The 17,241-nt window shown below is 41.8% G+C and overlaps 1 protein-coding gene across 4 annotated transcripts in view; it reads right to left on the bottom strand.

The window, feature by feature from the left end:
- Positions 1-17,241, bottom strand: part of MAGI2 (membrane associated guanylate kinase, WW and PDZ domain containing 2) — an 823,074-nt gene that overhangs the window by 628,612 nt on the left and 177,221 nt on the right. The window lies entirely within an intron of this gene.

Genomic DNA, 17,241 nt, shown 5'->3' with positions numbered 1-17,241 from the left:
ATTTTATTTCTTACTCGAAAGGTCACAACATTTATAAAACAAAGACAGTACAAAAAAGCATGTCCATTTTCTCTACATCTTTGGCAGATTTCTATCATGATTCACATTTTATTTGTGTTCAGGACTTTCAAATGACATTTGAAGTCCAAAAACTTTATGATAGAGGAAGATTATCAACTGGAATATTTAAAGGGAATTTATACAGTATTGCAGACATTAGAAAAAAAACTTCGTTACGCAAATCAGACAGCAGGACAAGGAGATCATCTTTTAAACACATACTGTACTACATTTTTATTGAATACTGTATTAATTTGTTGAGATTATTAGGGAAAAGAAACAAATTAATTTAAAACAAGCGTTATTTTTTATATCTAAATAAATATTTCATGCAGCTTTTACTGGATTGGCATAACCATTGATTGTTTTCAAGCAGGTTATGACAAGAAGATCTGCGTGGGGAATGACAGAATGGTTGAGGTTGGCAGGGACCTCCAGATATTCTTCCACCCAACCCCCCAGCTCAAAGCAAGGTCACCTGGAGTAGCTTGCTCTGGGTCGTGTCCAGATTTTGGGTATCTCCAAGAATGGTGATGCCACAAGCTCTCCGAGTTACCCGTGTCAAGTGTTCATCCACTCCAACAGTTTAAACGACAACAACAAGTTATTTCTTATGTATGAATGGATTTTCCTGTATTTTAGTTTGTGCCTGTTGCCCTGTCACTGAGCAGAGTCTCACTCTGTCTTCTTTACTCCTCCCATCAGATATTTATATACATAGATAACATCCTGCTGACCCTTCTCTCTCAGTGATTTTCCACTGAGAGGTGGATATAAATTCCTGCTTTCAAGATGGATGTTATGGAAATCAATGTATGAGGTCAGGGCCAACACTTAGTCTGTTCCATCTATACTAAAGAATCAAAGTACATGACTGGCACACTACAGTAAAAATAAAGCCCTTTTTAGGTCCCTGAATATGAGAAAAATACAACTGGTATAAACCTGCGGTTTGTTCAGGCTGGCAGGCATAGTTACACATCACAAAATGTACAAGCTGGTAATCAGAGGTGGCTGTGACCATGATACATTGCAACAGTGCTGTAGATGAGCACACTGGAACACCAGAAATTCAGTAAGGATGCTTCTGCTAATCTCAAATGCTAGTCTTAGTGAAATCAGTGGCAAAATTCCCACTAACATTACTTGGGACCAAAATTTGGACTTAAGCCAGGCAGCTGGGAATAATAAACAGTATGAGGCAAAGTTCAGATGTTGTAAGAGTCTGGACTTCAGTGTAATGTCCTACTGCTCTTACACCTCTGCTCCAAAGGAGTCAGCTCCACTGAATCCACTGGAAGGTGGACTCATACCCACCTTCTTTCTCTTCTGTCTCTAATGTTGGGATGTTTATGGATTTGCCTTCCAAATATCCCATAGCCCACCTTCCTTCCTTCTCTTTGAAAAGACTCCTCATGTCTGCCATTAGTGTATCAGCCTCCGGCAACATCTGTGTATGAAGGAGCAGGATTTCCTTTCAATGAGTAATGAAAGCAGTGAATATCAGTTTAATGTCCGCTAAGTCTGTCTGGGGTGGGTATGCATCCAGACTGCTCTTTCAGGGCAATGGGTTTGATGACAAATAGGTTTCCAGAGGTTTAATAAGAATCTTGTTTCTAATATCCTAAACTACCTGGAGGCACTGAGACTGATAAACTGAGCTTAGATTGTGATGATGAGACTTTGTCTTGATTTGCTAACATCCTTTGCGTGTGGTCAAGTTGTTAATTCTGACCATCCTATCTCGTAACTTAAAGCTACCCCCAATACCACCTGTCATTATACTTGGAGTCAGAAAACTGAGGAACGCTCTGAAAATACTTTCATGATGTTATTTTAAAGCTAGTATCAAAGCCAAACCAGACACCGCAGGTTACCTGCCGCAGAGGTTTCAAACTGAAGTTCTTTGCTGCCCTCTGTAGATACAAACAAAAACTGATAATTCAGGACACGGACAACTGAATTGCATTTCATTTCTCACTTTTACACCCTGACTTATTCATTAAAGGGCATGCAATATTACACGGTTTTCAGTATATTAAATAATCTCAAACACTAAATTTCACTCTCCTCTCCCCAAAAGACACATTTACCTGAGTCTGGTTGGTTAAGACTGATACTGACGTCAGTCGGAGGAGTATCAAATCTCTGTTTGTAATGAGCTGTGGAAAGTGAGAAGTCCATGAACAAATCCAAACTTGAGGACTTCTCTCAGCTTTGTTCTAGTGTTCCAGAACTTCAGTATTAAAATGTGCATTTAGGAAAAGGCAAAGGAAAAAGAGAGGTTCACAGGAAATAAAGGACGGTTGTAAAGTTTTCCTGAAAATATTCCTCTCCATATGTATCCTTCTCCTTTTTACTTTAATCCTAGTACTGACAGTGACTCCTCATTGCCTTGGGCAAATAAAATACTCACTGTATCATTGGGGTGTTGTAGGATTATCATTTATTATCATCAAGGCACTTTGAAGCTGGAAAGTGCTACGTATTATTATTACAGCTGAAACGCCTGTTGAAACAAATATGCAAAACTACTCTTATCTCAAAACAATATAAAAGTCTGAAATTCTGTGGGAATAAGCACTTTATAGACAGCCTTTCACTGCAACTGATCCAGTCTTTGTGAAAACTGCCAAGGAAATGGCCACTTTTTTAAAACTCAAACTGGATACAAATAATTGTTGAAGGGATCAAGTGGTGACTTAAAAGACATTTTCCTTCCCTTTTCCTAGTTCACGCACAGTTCCTGGATAGAAAAAAAAAAAAACCATCTCCCATACTTCTAAGTATACCTGCCATTGCAGTACTAAGTCATAGTAAGTATCAGTGAGTATTTAACTGCATCACAGAGAATCTACTGAAATGCAGAAATACCAACCAAGTGGACATAGAAGGCCTGTGGCAACTTTCTGTCGGACCGTTTGTCAGACCAAATCCTCTGCATGGTGAGAACCGGTATTACATGGGGAACAGCATGTGATCTGATTTCTGTTCCCAACTCAGGTGCAAGCACCCTTGGCAGCCCTGACCATGTTACCTCAGGATCTGTAACTCTGCCTCCCACTGCTAACGTGAGACAGTGATAGCAGAATATTTCTAGAGATGCTTCACAGCGTACAGCAAAGCCACAGGGTGCACTTCTTTACATCAGCTGATAGAGTTGGGGGTGAGGACAACCCCCAACATGCACAAAAGCACAACTTCACTGTGCTTAAAAGTACTTGTAGATTCTGTGATTTAATTCATAGTTTATTTTCTTCTTTAGCTGAATGGTTGCTCAGTTTTGGATAATTTGCAAACAGCTTTAGCTGATTGTGCTGTAGATGAGAATAACACTTTTCTCAATGGTCAGTTTTGTCTTAATGCATGGGAGCGCTTCCACAATGCAAATACCAATACCCTACAGCACTACTGGAGTGAGAAATCTCAGAAATACTGAACGCTTGCTGTCTGCACACAAAGTCCTCAAATAAATATTTTCTTGATGTTTGTAAGGCAAAAAGAGGAGTTTTAACATTTCTTCGAATAGTTTCTTTAGTGCTCCTTTCTAGTCACCTGAAGCTTAAGCAGGGTAGCACCTGAAACTTGAACACTGCAACCTGGTGTTATAGCAAAGAACTTCAGTGGGAAAATTGATCAAGAACTCACTATACTATTGGACTTCTCAAGTTTTATTTCTCTGCGATTCTACTGCAGTTATAATAAAAATGAATTACAGCACCAAGACACATAAAGCTCTTTTATCTTCAAGGGGTGAATTAAGGAGAATAGGCATCTATACAGAAAAAGCTCTACTTAAGCTCCCTATTGTGTTGCAACAGAGTGAATTTCCTATTTAATTGTTAACAGGCAGCAACTATTGCAATAAAATCCTGAAATTTCCTAAAATTTCATCCCTGTTTTGGAAAAATTAGGGCATACACTTGGTCACACATTGACTCAGTAGAGGACCTAAAATCCCTGAGACTATAAGGAAGCAGGAAGGTAATTTTCCATTAACACAACGTTCCAACTTTGTCGTAGGAGTGAAACATTTATTTTAAGATATAAGAAAGGTCTTTCTGAAACTGTATTTTTCAATAAGGCTCAAAAGACTGTTTATGTTCTATAACACAGATGAATTTTTATTATAAAATAGCCTGATGCAATTATTATTTTTGTCATAATAAAACCTTTCAACCTTACTCAAAGGCCATTTGATTTTTACTTTTTTTTCCAAACCAAAATATTTCAACTTCAGCAAGCAATGACGCTTTATTTCCCCTTTAAATATCCAACATATTCATGCAAAATATTTCATTTTCTCAAAACAGAATTCCATGGTACAGAATACCTCCAACAGAACTTCTGGTCAGATATAACAATAGTAAGAAGAATGAAAATGTGGCACAATAAAAACAACTGAGAATCACTTATAACAGAGTAAAAGCTGTTGCTAAAAGAGTTGTCCACCATTATTACCTTAACACAGCTACTTAAGCAGTAAGTAGCTAATACCTTCATTTGTGTTAAAACAAACAAAGGTTGCTAAATAACAGTTAATCCAAGATGTTCACCACTGATATGAATCAGCAGCATGGCTTATCTTTATCTGCTTTTGTCAAAACAGAACCTCCTGCAGACACGTTCCTTTTTTTTTTTTTCCCCTTTATCAGGTCTGCAGAAGGATTTTTTTTTAACAGAAGGGAATGCAGAAGAGAAAAACATGACTAGAAGAAATGCTTAAGTAGAAAATACAATATCATAATCAGTATTCTCCTCCTAGCCAGGGAAGACAATACCCCAAATATTCCATTTTCCAGGGGCTTTTTGTTTAGCTGCAGATTTTGCATTTAAATTCACACAAGAAATTCTTCTGGATTTCCAGCTTTTACAAGTCACTGCCAAGTCTTATCTCCAACAGTCAAAATTGTGACTCTTTGGGATTATGTTATGTACAGTGTGAATCACACAATCTTGAAAATTACAGTTACAGTAAATTGATTCACCTACCTAAAATCAATGGTATAGTTTGGGAAATGTGAATTTCTTCCGCAGTAAAGGTATTAACAGTGGTAGGAATACACAAGTAAACAAGACAGCAATAGGCAATCAGCCGTTTGTCTTCAATATTGGAGATCTTCTTATTTTTAGTATAGAATAAGACAGGGGAGCATCTCAGCCTTGCTCCCATCTCTGCTGCCACTCGATAGGGACATAAGGATAGTCATTTCTTCACCCCTGGCTACTCAGATGGCTACATTTCCTGGTCTGGCAAGCCAAATAAAATCCACAAGCAAGGGATTATTTTGCCAATGACTGGTAACAAGTTTCATCCTTCTTTTTTTTTTTTTTTTTTTTGTATCTCAAACATTAAATCTTTCCTACCCATACTGGTTAATTCCACATACATTACAAAGGTAGCAAATCCTGTGGTCAACAGACATAAGCAAGAGTTCTCAGGGAGTCTAATTCATGTGACATCAAAACTACTTGTGGCTCCGATGCCTCTTATTTAAGGCTTCAAATATTGCTAATACAGTAAAGTTTCAGTCATAGGAAACTTTAAGCTTTTCTAATGTAGAGCAGGCCATTGGGCTAAGTATTATCATCAATCAACTATTTCACTTGCACAAATTCAGTCTGGTGGCACTGACAAATAAAACAAACTGAATTTGGACATGCTCTTACCCAGTCAGCTGGATGTTCTTCTGACAACAGCACTTCTAATGATAATTAACTGCTTTTTGTATGTCTCACTCGCTGCTCCCCAGTCATCACTTAATAACCCATGACCAGATGAAGAAGAAAGAAGGAGGAACTGGCAGAATGTAGGGCATACGCACTCTGTAGGTGGTGAGAACAAACGACTATTAAATCTATTTCTGGAACAATAGTGCTTTTTCAAGAAAATATCAGACTCTTGTAGCCGTCTGCATAGCACCAGGAAAACAGCCCCTACAGACACCAAGTGCAAATGCGCAGACCACTGAAACTTTTCACAGGGCACATGTACCCTACATGCAACAGGCATGCTGGCAAGAAACCTCTTCGATTACAAGTCCATCTGAAGAAGAAAGTGTGGAGTTACATATCTCTTGCCACACCGGTGTTAGAGTTGTTTAGTGCTACACTGAACGATGGGGATGATCTTAGGAAAGAGTGACGTATTATTTGACACTTGGATTTTTCTTTGGTTTCCGAGGGACAGAATTTCTAAATTCTTAACCTCATGTGAGTCTATTGCTATGATATGTGCTCTTAAAACTTAATCCAATACGCAAGACTGAACCCTGCAGAATTCAGTGGACTTTTCCTTAAACTTTGAATCATGTTGCTCCTGGCAGTTGTACATGAAAACACAAAGAGCTTTCTGCCCTTAGTGGGCTAATTACTCACTGCACATACCAGAGGGCTCGTTCCTCTTTACAAACCTATCTATCTCAAATAGAGTGGTTCCACAATCCCTCTATTATAAATATTTTATGAGGACAAATTTATGCATCCAATGTATAAAAGATACCTTCTAAAAGACATTTTTCTTAAGCAACATTCTTGCTACTACTGAGGTAGAGTAGCTGTAGTGCTAGTTAACACAATTCACTCATTGCTGTCTGTCCTGGTTTGGCTCAAACCAGGCCAAAGAGTCTTAGAGAACCCAAGGTCACTGCTTACATGTAAAGAGCTGAAGGGGGTTGTACCTGCAGGGAGGAGTGGACGGGGCAGGTGACCCAGGATTGACCGGCAAGGTATTCCATCCCATACATGTCATTCTCACTTTCCTGTTTATCACTAACCCACTGCCTCCTGGAGGTGGGGCCCAGGAGGGAGGGGCCCTCCTGTCTCCCACTGATTGGTACCAGCTTTGCCAAATCTCCTGTTAAAAGCCTGCAGGTGTGATGGCAGTGGAGCTATTGCATTTTGCCCTCTGCCCGTGCTGGGGGGAGCTACTGCCTTTTCCCCTCTGCCTGTACTGGGGGGAGCAATTCTGCCTGAGGAGGACTTCTAAGCTCGTGATCTTGGTTTTGTACATATTTGTATATATTTGGTTATTTCTATTATTATTGTTATTATATTCTTTTTCATTATTATAGTTTATTAAAACTGTTTTAACTTTCCAACCCATAAGTCTCTCTCCCTTTTCCCTTTCCCCTTCCCTTAGGTGGGGGGGAGAGGGTTAACAGAGAGCATCTGCCACCTGGTTAATAGCTGGCCCAGCTTTAAACCGTGACAGATTTATTGGCGCCCAACGTGGGGCTCGAGAGAAGCTCCAACAGGTTGCTCTGATAAGTTGAATCCTGGCTCTGGTGGGAGGAGACCCGGAGAGCTCAGCTGAGAGAATATCAGATTTCTTCATTTGAGATTTACAAGGGTTTGGAAAGTTAAAACAGATAGTGAAGATGGTGATGTCATTTTTGAATGCTGTGTTATCTCATCTTTTTATGGAGTTTCTTTCACAATTGAGTATTGCAATGATGCCTTACCTGCCGTGGGCACTGTGTTATTGCTTGCTTCTTATGAATGTTTACATGCAGTTTAGCAGTGGGCGCTGGTCGAAATGTATTGTTTTGGTATGGGGTTTGATACTGATTTATGCTGTGATAAACTGGGCAGTTAATATTCCGATCTCTTATCTCTATGACACAATGATGGGCAGCTTTAATCGCGAATCAGTAGCAGCAACTTCATCTGCACGCTCCAGGCGTCCTTTAGCTGATTCTGTTAATGATCACACTTCCAGTTTTACTTTGGGAAATAGTACCTTCTCCTTTTCTGCCAAGCTGATACCACCAGATTTTGCGAAATTAGGATGGTGCTGTCTAGGTGGCATGTTTTTATTTTTGTTTGTCCTGAATGTGTTTCTGATGTGGGATAAGATTAAATATCGGTGCAGGGACAGTTGTAGGTGTTATGCAGCCACCTCAGATCCTACAGTGTGTACTGCCACTACAGCCACTAAACCCACTAACACCTTGGCAGCCTGTACCACAGCTGCTACACCCCCCAAGATGGCCACCGCAGCTACTCAGACTCTCAGCACTCCCAAGACAGCCACTGCATCTACTCAGACTCCAGCATCTATCGAATCTGTACCAATTGCTCCTGTAACCAGGAAGAAATACCAAAAGAAATCAGCTCGTGAAGTGAAGGATGATGACTCAGAGCCTTCTAAGGCAGAGCCATCATATGACCCAGGTGAGGGCCCTTCTCAGGCAGAGTTAGGGCCTGACACAGATGGGGGTTTCCTCGATTGTCCTTTTAAAGCAGACCCATCACAGAAGAAAGGTCCTTCTAAAGCAGAACTATCACAAGAGGACTCGGACGTAGAGATAACCTACCACTCCTTATCCCTGAAGGACCTGAGAAATATAAGGAAAGACTTCAGCCGTTATGACAGTGAACCTATTATTACCTGGTTGCTCCGATGCTGGGATAATGGGGCAGACAGCATGCAATTGGATGGCAGAGAAGCCAGACAGTTGGGATCCCTGTCCAGAGATGGTGGTATTGATAAAGCGCTCGCAAGAAAGTCAAATACTGTCAGTCTCTGGAGGCGACTCTTGTCAGCTGTAAAGAGCAGGTATCCCTATAAAGATGATGTTATGAGCCACCTAAGCAAATGGACCACTATAGAAAAAGGTATTAACTACCTTAGAGAACTGGCTGTGCAAGAGATCATTTATAGACACCCACGGGACATTGTAGATCCTGTAGATCCTGATGAAGTGGAATGCAACCGATCCATGTTCCGGAAGGTTGTGAAGAATGCTCCACCGACATATACCCATACATTGTCAATATTAGTATGGGGAGAAGATGCTATGGCACGATCTAGTGTGGGCGAAATGGCTAACTGTATGCGACAGTATGAAGATAGTATTTCTTCCCCACTGCAGGCACGCATCTCGGCTGTGGAAAAACTGACTAAGGAGAACAAGGACTCATTTAAACAACTGTCAGACAAACTGTCCATGATCGAGAATAAACTTGACTCTCTACCTACACAGGCGCGCGTTGCAGCTGTTAAGAGAAAACGTTCTCCTACAGGACCAGCTCAAAGGAAAAGGAACACATCACGAGGTATCCTGTGGTTTGCCCTGCGTGGTTATGGGGAGGATATGAGCAGATGGCATGGACAACCTACCAGTACCCTACAGGCACGAGTACGTGAGTTGCAAGCTAAAAGAAATACCAGAGAGAATTCTTCTAGGAGGATGGCTGCTCCAGTTACCAGTGAGCAGGACCCCAGTCAGGGGAGATGGGCCTCAAATCACTTTTTCCCAAGTGTGAATAGGAGAAATGAAGGTCCAGTCCCTGTGAGCAGCACGAATCCATTTCTTGATTAGGGGGGCCCTGCCTCCAGCCAGGTGGAGGAGAGGGACAACCGGATTTATTGGACTGTGTGGATTCGATGGCCTGGCACATTAAAACCACAAAGGTATCGAGCCCTGGTAGACACTGGTGCACAGTGCACCCTAATGCCATCGGATCATAAAGGGGCAGAACCTATCAGCATTTCAGGAGTAACAGGAGGATCTCAAGTGTTATCTGTATTGGAGGCCGAAGTGAGCCTAACTAAAAATGAATGGAAAAAGCACCCCATTGTGACTGGCCCAGATGCTCCGTGCATCCTTGGCATAGACTACCTCAAGAGAGGGTATTTTAAGGACCCAAAAGGGTACAGATGGGCCTTTGGTATAGCAGCTGTAGAGACTGAGGACATTAAACAGCTGTCTACCTTGCCTGGCCTCTCAGAAGATCCTTCTGTTGTGGGGTTGCTGAAGGTTGAAGAACAACAGGTGCCAATTGCTACTACCACGGTGCACCGACGACAATATCGCACCAATCGAGACTCCCTGATCCCCATTCATAAACTGATTAGACAATTAGAAAATCAAGGAGTGATTACCAAGACTCGCTCACCCTTTAATAGTCCTATATGGCCAGTGCGAAAGTCTGATGGAGAATGGAGATTAACTGTGGACTATCGTGGCCTAAATGAAGTTACGCCACCGTTGAGTGCTGCTGTGCCAGACATGCTAGAACTTCAATACGAACTGGAGTCAAAGGCAGCCAAGTGGTACGCCACCATAGACATTGCTAATGCATTTTTCTCTATTCCTTTGGCACCAAAGTGCAGGCCACAGTTTGCTTTTACCTGGAGAGGTATCCAGTACACCTGGAATCGACTGCCCCAGGGGTGGAAACACAGTCCTACTATTTGCCATGGACTGATCCAGACTGCACTAGAAAAGGGTGGAGCTCCAGAACATTTGCAATACATTGATGACATCATTGTGTGGGGTGATACAGCAGCAGAAGTTTTTGACAAAGGGGAGAAAATAATCCAAATTCTTCTGAAAGCTGGTTTTGCCATAAAAAGGGGCAAGGTCAAGGGACCTGCCCGGGAGATCCAGTTTTTAGGGATTAAATGGCAAGATGGGCGTCGCCAGATCCCGATAGAGGTGATCAACAAAATAACAGCAATGTCCGCACCAACTAACAAAAAGGAAACACAAGCCTTCTTAGGCGTTGTGGGTTTCTGGAGAATGCATATTCCAGATTACAGCCAGATTGTACGCCCTCTTTATCAAGTGACCAGAAAGAAGAATGATTTTCAGTGGGGCCCTGAACAACGACAGGCTTTTGAACAGATTAAACAAGAGATTGTGCATGCAGTAGCCCTTGGACCAGTCCGTACGGGACAAGATGTTAAAAATGTGCTCTACACCTCAGCTGGGGACAATGGTCCTACCTGGAGCCTCTGGCAGAAAGTGCCAGGGGAGACTCGAGGTCGACCCCTAGGATTTTGGAGTCGAGGATACAAGGGCTCCGAGGCCAATTACACTCCAACTGAAAAAGAGATACTGGCAGCATATGAAGGAGTTAGAGCTGCTTCAGAGGTAATTGGTACTGAAGCACAACTTCTCCTAGCACCTCGACTACCAGTACTAGGCTGGATGTTCAAGGGTAAGGTTCCCACTACCCATCATGCAACTGATGCGACGTGGAGTAAATGGATTGCATTAATTACGCAGAGGGCTCAAATAGGAAACCCTAATCGCCCAGGAATCTTAGAAGTAATCATGGACTGGCCAGAAGGCAAAGACTTCGGAATGCCACCAGAAAAGGAGGTGACACGTGCTGAAGAAGCCCCACCATATAATGAACTACCAGAGGATGAGAAGCAGTATGCGCTGTTCACCGATGGATCCTGCCGTCTTGTAGGAAAGCATCGGAAGTGGAAAGCTGCTGTATGGAGTCCTATACGACGAGTCACAGAAGCCACAGAAGGACAAGGTGAATCAAGTCAATTTGCAGAAGTAAAAGCCATCCAGCTGGCTTTAGACATTGCTAAACGAGAAAAGTGGCCAAGGCTGTATCTTTATACTGACTCATGGATGGTGGCAAATGCCTTGTGGGGGTGGTTAAAGCAGTGGAAGCAAAGCAACTGGCAGCGCAAAGGGAAACCTATTTGGGCTGCTAAATTGTGGCAAGATATTGCTGCTCGGCTAGAGAAACTAGTCGTGAAGGCACGTCATGTAGATGCTCACGTACCTAAAAGTCGGGCAACTGAGGAACATCGAAACAACCAACAAGCGGATCAAGCTGCTAAAGTGTTCCAAATAGATTTGGACTGGGAACACAAAGGTGAACTATTTTTAGCTCGGTGGGCTCATGACACTTCAGGTCATCAAGGGAGAGATGCAACATACAGATGGGCTCGTGACCGAGGGGTGGACTTAACCATGGACTCTATTGCACAGGTTATCCATGATTGTGAAACATGCGCCGCAATTAAGCAAGCCAAACGGTTAAAACCTTTGTGGTATGGGGGGCGGTGGTTGAAATATAAATATGGGGAGGCCTGGCAAATTGACTATATCACACTCCCTCAAACCCGCCAGGGTAAACGCTATGTGCTTACCATGGTGGAGGCGACCACCGGATGGTTGGAAACATACTCTGTGCCCCATGCCACTGCCCGGAACACTATTCTGGGCCTCGAAAAGCAAATCTTGTGGCGACATGGCACGCCAGAGAGAATTGAGTCGGACAATGGGACTCATTTCAAAAACAGTCTCACAGACAACTGGGCCAAAGAGCATGGCATTGAATGGGTATATCACATCCCCTATCATGCACCAGCCTCTGGGAAAATTGAACGGTATAATGGGCTGTTAAAAACTACCCTGAAAGCAATGGGGGGTGGAACCTTTAAAAACTGGGATAAACATCTGGCACAAGCTACCTGGTTAGTTAACACCAGGGGATCTATCAATCGAGCTGGCCCTGCTCAGTCAGACCTTCTACATACAGTAGAAGGAGATAAAGTCCCGGTGGTGCATGAAAGGAATCTATTGGGAAAAACTGTCTGGATTCTTCCTGTAACAGGCAAAGGTAAACCCATTCGTGGGATTGCTTTTGCTCAGGGACCTGGATGTACTTGGTGGGTGATGTTGCAAGATGGTGAAGTCCGATGTGTCCCTGAAGGTGATCTGATTCTGGGTGAGACTACTTAAGTCTGAACTGCATGTTGTTGCTGCATAAGTGTCTTTTAGGTTAAGACAGTGGTGATGCGACCGGAGCTAGCTTCATCAAGTGGCGTCCAGTAACCTCCTCGAGTCTGACATCTTTAACCTGCAACCCGTGGGCACGAACCATGACAAAAGAGAGACTGCTAGCCAGAAAGACTGCTGAGAGACTGCTAACCAGATGGAAACCCACAATCCTGAACCAAATGAACTTGATGGACTTTTCGCATAAAGATGAATCATAGACTAGTGATATGTATATATATATTTGAAAATGAAAAGGTACTGGTGATCTGAGTATGACATGAATGGTATGGAATAAGGGGTGGAATGTCCTGGTTTGGCTCAAACCAGGCCAAAGAGTCTTAGAGAACCCAAGGTCACTGCTTACATGTAAAGAGCTGAAGGGGGTTGTACCTGCAGGGAGGAGTGGACGGGGCAGGTGACCCAGGATTGACCGGCAAGGTATTCCATCCCATACATGTCATTCTCACTTTCCTGTTTATCACTAACCCACTGCCTCCTGGAGGTGGGGCCCAGGAGGGAGGGGCCCTCCTGTCTCCCACTGATTGGTACCAGCTTTGCCAAATCTCCTGTTAAAAGCCTGCAGGTGTGATGGCAGTGGAGCTATTGCATTTTGCCCTCTGCCCGTGCTGGGGGGAGCTACTGCCTTTTCCCCTCTGCCTGTACTGGGGGGAGCAATTCTGCCTGAGGAGGACTTCTAAGCTCGTGATCTTGGTTTTGTACATATTTGTATATATTTGGTTATTTCTATTATTATTGTTATTATATTCTTTTTCATTATTATAGTTTATTAAAACTGTTTTAACTTTCCAACCCATAAGTCTCTCTCCCTTTTCCCTTTCCCCTTCCCTTAGGTGGGGGGGAGAGGGTTAACAGAGAGCATCTGCCACCTGGTTAATAGCTGGCCCAGCTTTAAACCGTGACACTGTCTACAAGATTAAAATATCAAACACTCCTGTCAAAGACTTAACAGAGAGTCAATGCACAGTAATTTTTCTAAACTTCTGGAATACCACTGAACAACAATGTCAGCTTGAAGGAAAACTACAATTAGAGCTTTCTAAAGCGGTATCGTAGTGTTCCTCCATGATGCCTCATGCTCATTGCCATTCCACAGAAAAACACTGTAAGAAATGGCAGAGCCTTTTAGAAAAAGACTTCTCCCCACCTGTAAAGTGAGTGGTACCAGCCTATCGGATGCTCCTAGTACCAGGCTTGATTTTATTTTGAAATCAACACAGGAGTACTCATATCATCATTATGAAACTGTATACTCGCAGAGACACACAGAGAAATCTAATCTGTAAAATTCTTGTGGGAATGGGATAAACCAGTCTGAGGTGAAAATACAATCTTTCAGACTCATTTTCTATTAATTTCAAGCTTTTCAAGCCTGATTACTCAAACAAGAAAAGGAAATGGGAGAGCAGTTTTCTTGCTTTGATTTTATAACATTTCCAGGGGAAAATAATTTCTCCGACATTTTTTTAAAATACTTTTTCTTAGAAAATAAGAATAATTATAATATAAAGCTCCCTCTCAAAAAAATCCCTCAGAAAAGATGGTGTTTAGATCCTTAGCATACACCTAGCACAGCCATGGAATACATTATGAGGTAAGTTTAAACAAGACAGTCTTTATCACTGTGATAAAATATGGTTAGCTGCATCCATAGTGATTTGGTGAACAGAGATTACCAGCCATTAATGCAAAGTTTAATAGATCACTTGAAATACCTGAAAATTTCAATCAGCAGATACCAGTTAGTCAAGGATGCAGCCCATTAAAAAAAAAGAGGGCCAGACTTAACTATCTGGTGGCACTTCTCCATTCACTCTAATGGAGGAACACCAGGCTGTGCTCACGGAGGCTGTAACACTACAATCTCCCCTGATCTGGTGTCATTCCTATTCCAAACTTATTTCCTGAAAGCTCCAGAAAGGCAGACACTACACAGTGTCCACAGTGATTGCTGGAGATGTAGGTATCATCCTTTGCTGAGGAGTAGCTTTTCCAAAGCAGAGGCAGCCAGCCCAGCACAGAGACAGTACTGCTCAATTTTTACTCTTGATCCTCATGTCAGTCTGGATCTAAGTTCTGGGTCTCTTTCAGTGTTGTTCTCTGCCTTGGTCAAAGCTGTCCCTACTCTTCCTGCCTGACTCAACTTGCTGCATGGATGTTTTGTTCGCCGGACCGTTCGTTCTACCTCACCTTCAGCAAATCTTTCTGATCCCTGCTACCTCATTACCCCGGGAACGTGCCCAAAGCCTAAACCTTAAGTTTGACTGTAAATAGCCCAAATACTAGAGTTTCACTGGCTAAGAGTACTCAGCTTGAAAAATCCTCAGTATATAGCAAAAGCACTAACAATCGCAGTCTATAAAGAATTTTGATATAGGTAAATCCAGCTTGATGCAATGGGATATTTTTGACTTAGTAAGCACTAGCAAAGTTATGATTGCTAGGAGAGCCAAGAACTATGAAACATTTCTCTGGAAACAGACTTTGTCTAAGAAGTGCTGGCTTTAAAGGAACTGACCTTTGAAATGTTCCTTCCCAACAGCAGGGAATCGCCAGAACAGCAGTTTCCTCTCTATTTTTCAAAACGATGGCCTCGCTTGTTTTAGGACTACATGACAATGGGGTAGTTTTAGATCTGAAGGAATCCCAACGGTTTAGAAACTTCCTGGTCTTTTTCTGGCAGCTATAAGACAGAATAAGAAAAATCACCTTTTTGTGCTTGTGTCATATAACTCACCCAGAGGGATACAGCATTCCCTAAGCGCTTCCTAAGCCTTATTATTCATCCTCTTAGTGTTATTCCCTATGTCTCCCTGGAGAGAATTAAAGAAGAAAATCTCAAACTATTTTGGGCCCAATCCTCTGAAATTTTGCACCTTATGTAGCCATTAAAACCTGCTTCTTACACCTGCTCGCACTGGCTTGAGTGATTACAGAAGGTTTGCACGGAGAACCACCATAGTCTTACAGGCTGCCCCTATAACCTGCACGCACACCACCATGATGTAAAACTTATTTCTTAGACAATTTCCTTGAACTGCCAGTGAAGTCACTAAGATCTGAAATTCCAGTGCAGTACTCTAACCAGCAAAATCCTGCAGTTGCCTTTAAAAACTAATTTTTAAAGCAAATATTCCTTTCAAAAATAATTCCAAACCATGGCTTCATCTAAAAAGTGCACACTGAGCATCACTTTGCCCATTGCATGCACTCCGTAGGGCCGTGTTAATTGTTACAGAGCTAACCATAGGCCTTCTCTGATAAAGCAAACTTGGAAAATAAATCTCCGTTACAGTGTCCACTTCTCAAAGACCAAAAGGCATCAGCAGACTGCCCTTACAAAAATCATAGTCTGGGGGTCAGTGTGAGATAGAACCCCTTGATACTTGCATTTGCCAGTGCAGGTGACTTTAGGCTAAGAGTTGTTCCAGGACATTTATGTTATTGCAAATAAAGTTATACACCTGTGTACAAATATCAGAAAGGTGGTGTTAAGGTATTAGGAATGGACTTAAAAATTGATCAGAGCAAATGCTCAGAAAACAACATTATAGCATTGACTTCTAAGAGGGAATCAATAAAATATTTTGCACAGTTAAATATCTTCTCCAATTTAAATTTTATGTTGTGCCTTCAAAATCAATTAGGCTGTGTTACAGTCTGATGATTTGCCAAATTACCCTTTCTAAAACAAAAGCAGTTTTTGACTAACAGAGGCAAAGGAAAACTGCAACTATGGCGTTTATTTTCATTTTTATAGCATAGTATATCTAGGGCCCCACCTCAATAAAACCATTTAAGCATATTTATAAATTCATAGACATGAGAAACCCCTACCAAATCACTACTTCAACGTAATGGCTTTTCTGTTGACTTACCTGAGACTGGAAAGTCACTTAATGGGTGTACTCATGTGTGACAAGTAACACATGTGCTCAAGTTTTTGCCATCCTGCTACAAAACTCCCTAAGTTAAAACAAACATATGCTTATAATTCCCAGGGGAAGAAAATAGCAGTGCCAGAACATCAGCATATAGTGGAAATGAGCCAACAGAGGTCAGCAGTACATAACAGAAAGATCTTCTTAACACCAGCCATGTCAACTACAGTTACCTAAGGTCATAAAAAAATTCTTAACTGATATTTGGTGGAATTTTTTCTGCCAAAAATTGAGCATTTTTTTAATAACAAAAAGTATTTTCCTATTTTGAAAACCATCAGTGTTTATACACATAGCAGAGCTTCGAAGTTTTGCTAACTCTACTTTGCTAAGCTCTTGTACTGTGTCATTCCTCGGATGTTGGCCAAGGATTAAATTCTAGTTACATATCTGAGAATTTAACTGCAAGAGGGCTTAGATTGGAATAAATAGATAGTAACCTAGACACCCCAGACTTCCATCTCCTTTACTTTAGGCAAGTAATGTGTTCCAACCAGAGAAATTTCTTTTTTACTTCTATGGTAAAGGTTATGTATTTACCTGTATTTCTAATTAGACCAGTGTCACAAAGTAGATGATTCAACACATCTTTATTCTTCATCTTGATTTCCATTAGGCATGATTGCTTCTTGCTGATAAGGTCTTGGATACACACTTGAACTCTGACTTAAAGAGGTTTA

This window comes from Nyctibius grandis, chromosome 5 (assembly GCF_013368605.1).
Source record: "Nyctibius grandis isolate bNycGra1 chromosome 5, bNycGra1.pri, whole genome shotgun sequence".
NCBI lineage: Eukaryota > Metazoa > Chordata > Aves > Nyctibiiformes > Nyctibiidae > Nyctibius > Nyctibius grandis.
The sequence above is the reverse complement of the archived record's forward strand: the minus strand, read 5'-3'. Positions and strand labels throughout refer to the sequence as shown.